The sequence below is a fragment of the Nannospalax galili genome, unplaced genomic scaffold, assembly GCF_000622305.1.
Source record: "Nannospalax galili isolate Female #2095 unplaced genomic scaffold, S.galili_v1.0 scaffold586, whole genome shotgun sequence".
Classification (NCBI taxonomy): Eukaryota; Metazoa; Chordata; class Mammalia; order Rodentia; family Spalacidae; genus Nannospalax; species Nannospalax galili.
The window spans coordinates 2,114,218-2,121,677 of record NW_008355363.1 but is presented as its reverse complement, the minus strand read 5'-3'; positions in this window follow the sequence as shown (position 1 = coordinate 2,121,677).

Sequence of the window (7,460 nt, the reverse complement as noted above, 5' to 3'; positions counted from 1 at the left end):
CTGGAAAGGCTAATACCAGATGGTGCTGGAAGCTTGTTGGCCATGCAGCCTAGCCAATGGGTGATGAAGGTTCAGTAAGAAATCATGTTTCATAAAATAAGGTAAAGATGACATCTGACATCAGCCTCTACATGCAAGTGCACATAACTGCATGTCCATCCTCAACAGTAGGTACACCGAACTTATGTGCGCTTACACACATGCTCAAATACATTAGAAGTAAAAGAAAACAGGAAAACAGCATATAGCTTCAAGGTATATAGTTATATGTCTTTCATACATAGCTTAATAACAAACATATGCTAGAAGATTCTATCAGATACTATCAACTGGAAAACCTATTAGTTACTGCCTGTGTAAATTATTCTACATTGAGATAAAGGTAGTCAAATTGATTGTAGAGGCACACAATTCACTAATTTGCATTAAAATGTGTTGTTTCTTGAGTTAGTCAATGCATTTAAGAAACTTTATTTTAATAGCTTTAATATTTTAATATCTTATTTTTTGTAAAACTTATTGAGTTTTTGTGTATTCATACAGAGCATCTTAATCATTTTCATACACCCTTCCCATGGCACCCTCCAATAGCCCCAATCCACTGGAATTCATACATTCTATCATTTGTGTTAAGAACTATCATGTCCAGTTTGTGTTCCCAGATATTCCTCAGTGCAAGTTCATCCACTGAGGTTTAGTCAGCCTATCTAGAGTCCTTCCTTTAAGAATATCAGCTCTAGTCTGAGAGGGTGGGTTCTGACTTCTGTGGGTGTAGTGGCTCTGATCTCAGCAGACCATGGGAGAGTGCCCAGTTCTGGCCTCCCTCTGGCCTCTCACTGATAGAGGGGCTGAGAACACAGGGGACTGTCTGAGAGCCCTTGGATCCTGCCTCCACATGATGGTGAGCTTCCCATAATTGAGCCATACCCATACCCCTACCTAGGATTTTGTGAGGGTCCTACCAAGGCCCCAGGGCATATCTTGCTTAGGTAGGCTATGACCAAGGTCCTAGCAGACAGCCTGAAAGGGTGGGTTCCAACCTCCATCAGTGTAGTGGCTCTGATCTCAGCAGACGGCAAGAGAGTGCTGAGTTCTGGCCTCCATCTGGACTCTCTCTGACAGATGGTCTGAGAACACAGTGCCTGAGAGTCCCTGAATCCTGCCTCCACATGATGGTGAGCTTCCCCTAATTGAGCCATATCCATCCCCCTACCTGGGATTTCATGAGGCCCCTCCCAAGGCCCCAGGGCAGATCTGGCTTTGGCAGGCTAAGGCTGAGATCCTAGCAGACAACCTGAGAGGGTGGACTGCCTGAGAGTGCCCAAATCCTGCCTCCACGTGGTGAAGGAAGACTGAGTGTACCTGACTGGAACTTAAATTTAGCTTCTGTGGGTACTCCTGAACAGCTGATGTGAAGCCATCAGTTCCCTCCAAATTAAACCTGAGAGAACCTGAACCCTGTACCAACTAGCTTTACATAACCAATAAAGAAAGGATCTAGTCACCCGGATAATATGAACAGAAGCGTACTTCAACTTAATTCTCAAATCAAAATCATAAACAACAAAAGAAATTCACATGCCAAAATCACAATGAAAGAATAATAAAATGGAAAGACAAAACACTATGTCCCCACCAAACACCACCAGCCCTGTAGAAGAGTTTTAGAAGGAGAACCCTGTAGAGATGACCCAGGACACTGAATTTAAAAGAACAATCATAAACACAATCAAGGAATTCAACAAATTTAAAGAACACATGAACAAAAAAATCAAAAAACTAAAAGAAGACAGGGATAAACTTCTAAATGAATTCACAAAAGGGATAGAAACACTGAAGAAAACTCAGGCAGAAATGAAAATGGAAGTGCAAAACTCAATAAGCCAACTTGAAACAACAGGGGAAAGCCTCACCACTAGAATGAATGAAATGGAATACAGAATATCAACACTGAAGGATAAAGTTGAAGAATTGGACCACTCAAGCAAAGATTATGGAAAAATCTAAAAAAAACAAAGGAATGGAATATGCAAGAGAAGTGGGACACCATGAAAAGACCAAATCTGCAGATCACAGGAATACAGGAAGAAGAAGTTCAGGTTAATGGTATTGACCAGATCTTAAATAGGATTGCAGAAGAGAATTTCCTGAAATTAAGGAAAGACACCCCCATACAAATATAGGAAGCACACAGAACACCAAATAGACAGGATCAGAAAAAAAAACTCTCCATGACATATCATAGTAATAACACTAAATGTACAGAACAAAGAGATAATACTGAAAGCAGCAAAAGAAAAACATGTCACATACAAAGGAAAACCCATCAGAATTACAACTGATCTATCAATGCAAACCATGAAAGCCAGAAGAGCCTGGACTATGGTATTTCCAGGTCTATAGGACAATAGATGACAGCCCAGAATATTTTACCCACCACAAATTACTATTATAGTTGAGGGAAAAGAAAATTCTTCCATGACATGAATACATGTCCACAAAACCAGCCCTTCAAAGAATCCTTGAAGCAATACAGAGAGCAGAGAGAGAAACAACTATACCCCAAGGAACAACTATACCCCAGGTGCAATGAAAGAAAATAAATAAAGGTATAATTGAGGAAACACAAAATTAAACAGAGAATACACACAGCAATCAAAATGATGGCAACTAATACACATATTTCAATAATAACCTTAAATATCAATGGACTGAACTATCCAGTCAAAAGACACAGGCTAAGTGAGTGGATTAAGAAACAAAATCCATCTCTTTGCTGTCTGCAAGAAACCCATCTCATCTTCAAGGATAGGCACTACCTTAAGGTAAAAGGGTGGAAAAGAGTAGCCCAAGCAAATGGCACTAAGAAACAAGCAGGGGTTACAATTCGAATATCTGACAAAAGAGACTTCAAACTAAAACTAATCAGAAGAGATAAGGAGGGTCACTTCATTCTGATCAAAGGAACAGTAACCAAGAAGATATTACAATACTTAACATATATCCACCAAATTATGGTGCACCCACATTTATAAAAACAACACTACAGGACTTTAAGACACAGATTATCGCCAACTCAGTAATAGTAGGTGACTTCAATACCCCACGGTCTCCATTAGACAAGTCAACTGGACAAAGAATAAACAGAGAGATGTCTGAGTTAAATGATACCATACATCAAATGGACCTAACAGACATCTTTCAAATATTCCACCCAAGCACCAAAGAATAACCTTTCTACTCAGCACCCCATGGAAAATTTTCAAAAATTGATCACACAGTGGGCCACAAAACAAACCTCAACAAACAAAGAAATTGAAATAATTCCATGCGTTCTATCAGATCACAATGCAATAAAGCTCAAAGTCAACACTGGACAAAGCCCTAGTCACTACACAAACACATGGCAATTGAACAACACAGTGCTAAACAATGAGTGGGTCAAAGGAGAAATTAAGAAAGAAACAAAAGAATTCCAGGAATTCAACAAAAAGGACAATACAACACCACACAACCTTGGGGACACTTTAAAAGCAGCCCTAAGAGGAAAGTTTATAGCTCTAAGTGCCTACATTAAAAAATTAGAAGGAGCCCAAATAAATGACCTAACTCGGCAAACTCAAGACCCTGTAAAGGCAAGAACAAATGAAACCCAAACCCAACAGAAGAGAAGAAATAACTAAAATAAAAGCAGAAATTAATGAAATAGAAACAAAGAAAACAATACAAAGAATCAATGAATCCAAGAGCTGGTCCTTTGAAAAGCTAAACAAGATAGACAGATCCTTAGCCCAGTTAACCAAAAGAAAGAAAGAGCGAATCCAAATAAACAAAATCAGAGATGAAAAGGGAAACATCACAGCAGACACCCAAAAGATCCAGACCATTATAAGGGAATATTTTAAAAACCTATATGATACCAAATTTGAAAACCTAAAAGAAATGGATGGGTATCTAAAATCATGGGAACCAACAAAGTGAAACCAAGAAGAGAGCAACAGTTTAAACAGACCCATAATATATGAGGAAATTGAAACACTAATACAAAGCCTCCCAACTGAAAAAACACCCAGGCCCAGATGGATTTACAGCAGAATTCTACCACACATTTAAAGACCTGCAACCAATACTATTTAAATTATTCAAAAAGATAAAGACAGAGGAAGAACTCCCAGATTCCTTCCATGAAGCCAGCATCACTCTTAATATCAAAAGCGAGTAAAGACACAACCAAAAAAGAAAACTGTAGACCCATATCCTTAATGTACATGGACACAAAAATTCTTAACAATATACTTGCAAACAGCATACAGACACACATCAAAAAGATCATTCATCATGATCAAGTAGGCTTCATCCCAGAGATCCAGGGCTGATTCAATACACACAAGTCAATAAATGTCATTAATCACGTAAATGGACTCAAAGACAAAAAACACATTGTCATCTCAATAGATGCAGAAAAGTCTTTTGACAAAATTCAGCATGCATTTATGTTCAAAGTCCTGGAGGGAAATGGACTGGAAGGAACATACCTCAACATAATTAAAGCTATATACAACAAACTCACAGCCAACATCATTCTAAATGGAGAAAAACTGGAAGCATTCCTATTAAAATCAGGAACCAGATAAGGATGTCCACCATCTGCACTCCTTTTCAACATAGTGCTTGAAACTCTTGCTAAAGCAATAAGACGGGAGAAGAAAATTAAAGGAGTACTAATTGGAAAAAAGACATCAAACTATGATTTTTTTGCAGATGATGTGATACTATACTTAAGAGATCCCAAAAGTTCCACCAGAAAACTCAGAACTGATCAGCACTTTCAGTGTAGTGGCAGATTCAAAACAAATCTACAAAAATCAGTAGCTTTCCTATATACCAGTAACAAGCAATTGGAGAAAGAATTCAGAGAAATGCTCCCACTCACAATAGCGACAAATATCACAATTGCTGCAAAAAATATCTTGGAATAAATCTGATAAAAGACAATAAAGGTCTCTACAATGAAAAATTTAAATCATTAAAGAAAGGGATCGAGGAAGACACCTGGAGACAGAAGGACCTCCCATGCTCAGGGAATTAATATTGTGAAAATGACCATCCTTCCAAAAGCAATATATAGATTCAGTGCAATCTCAATCAAAATCCCCATGACATATTTCACAGCATTAGAAAAAAAATCCTTAAATTCATATGGAAGCACAAAAGACCCAGATAGCCAAAGCACAAAGAGGAACCCTGGGCGCATTACTATACCAGATCTCAAAGTATACCAGAGAGCTATAGTTTTTAAAACACTATGGTACTGGCACAAAAATAGACACATAGATCAATGGAACATCATTGGATATCCAAACCCAAGTACATGCAATTTCAGTCACCTGATATTTGACAAAGGTGCCAAGAACACACAATGGAGGAAAGAGAGCATCTTCAACAAATGGTGCTGGCAAAATTGGATCTCCACCTGTAGAAGAATGAGACAAGATCCCTATCTTTCACCTTGCACAAAAGTAAACTCCAAATGGATCAAAGACATCAATGTGAAACTACAATCCCTGAAACTATTAGAAGAAAATATTGGCAGTAACGTACAAGATATAGGTATGGGAAAGGATTTTCTATATCAGACAGCAGTTACTCAGGAATAAAGGTCAGCAATCAACAAGTGGGACGTCATTAAACTAAAAAGCTCCTCTACAGCAAAAGAAATGAACAAAAACGTGAAGAGAAAACCCACAGAATGGGAAAAATCTTCACCAGTGACACATCTGACAGAGGTTTAAAATCCAGAATATATAAAAAACTCAAAAAACAATCAAGAAACCAAATGACTCAATTAAAGGATGGGTTAAAGATCTAAACAGAGAGCTCTCAAATGAAGAAATAAACATGACTAAGAAACATCTCAAAAAGTGTTCAACATTGTAACTAGGGAAATGGAAATTAAACCACCCTAAGGCATCACCTTACCCCAATCAGATTAGCCAGTATCAAGGGAACAAATGATACCAAATGCTGGCGAGGATGTGGAGAAAGGGCATTCACTGCTGGAGGGATTGCAAACTTGTGCAACCTCTACAGAAAATAGTGTGGAGAACTCTTTAAAAACTAAAAATGAACCTACTATATGACCCGGTTATATCACTCCTTGGCATATACACAAAGGACCCATCCTATTGTAGAGACACTTGTACAATCATGGTTGTTGCTGCTCTTTTCACAATAGCTAAGAGCAACCTAAAACCTAAGTGCCTCTCAACTGACTAGTGGTTAACAAAGAAAATGTGGTTCATTTATATGATGGAATTTTACTCAGCAGTAAAGAAAGATGAAATCATGAAATTTGGAGGTAAATGGATGGATCTAAAAACTGTTATACTAAGTGAAGTAACACAGATTCAGAAAAACAAATGTATGTTCTCCCTCATATGTGAGTCCTAGCACCAAATCCTTTTAAATTCCAGGTCATTTTCATAAAATGATACTATACAGCAGTCCCTTCTGCATGAAATAACTACCATCATCATGTCTTCAGCTGAGCCTGATCATTAAACATCGTCACGATTGGGCTTGTTAACAGTTGTACTGATTCATTAAAGGAGGGCCAAGCAGGGTCATTAGGTCACAGCATTATCCAGCCACTCTTCCCAGCCAACTGTATATAATTTGACCCTAATCACTCTTGGCCTCCTGGATTAGGGGAAGGCTAAAGTATACAATCTGGGGAAGGCTAAGAAGAGAAGGCATGACCTGTGCTGGGTAAAGGCTTTCCAGTGTGCATACCCTCAGGTCATACATACACCTCAGCAGTCCTTCAGTTATCTCAGTAAGTAAGCTCTATAAATTCATTGGTTCCCCAATAAAACTTTAATGAAACATTGGCTCGACACTGGAACCTTGAAAGGGAATAAGCATTGCTTAGCATCCCCAGGAACATAAGTCTCACGACAGATGGAAAACTTATTTGTTAATGCTATTATGTCTCATAATTATTTAAAAAAATAAAATGAGAATGTAAAAGATGTTAAAAGGATATGAGAATGGAGATATTTTCCAAAATAGAAAAAATGAGAAAGTCTAAGCAAGTGATGGAGGTCTCTTTAGGTTTGTTATAATACATAGAGGATGAGACAAAAATAATATACACATAATCTCAAAATGTCTGTGGTCATAGTTTAGTCAACTAGTTTAAGGAGCAAAATATATGTCTAGTCAAAGTTTATCTAAGGATATTTGTTTTTTTCCAAAGCCTTATCTACATAGGACATGATAATTAAAAGCACGACACTGATGGAACTAACCTTATTGGATGTTTAACAGCCGTAGTTTGAGGCCTATACTTATGTGGTCAGAGGGACTTAAAGGACAGTTTTTCCCCCTTGCCTTGCAAGGTCGACTAAGTTCAAGGGGACTATGGAACATCTCTCAAAATGTACTGTAACTGTGGTGAA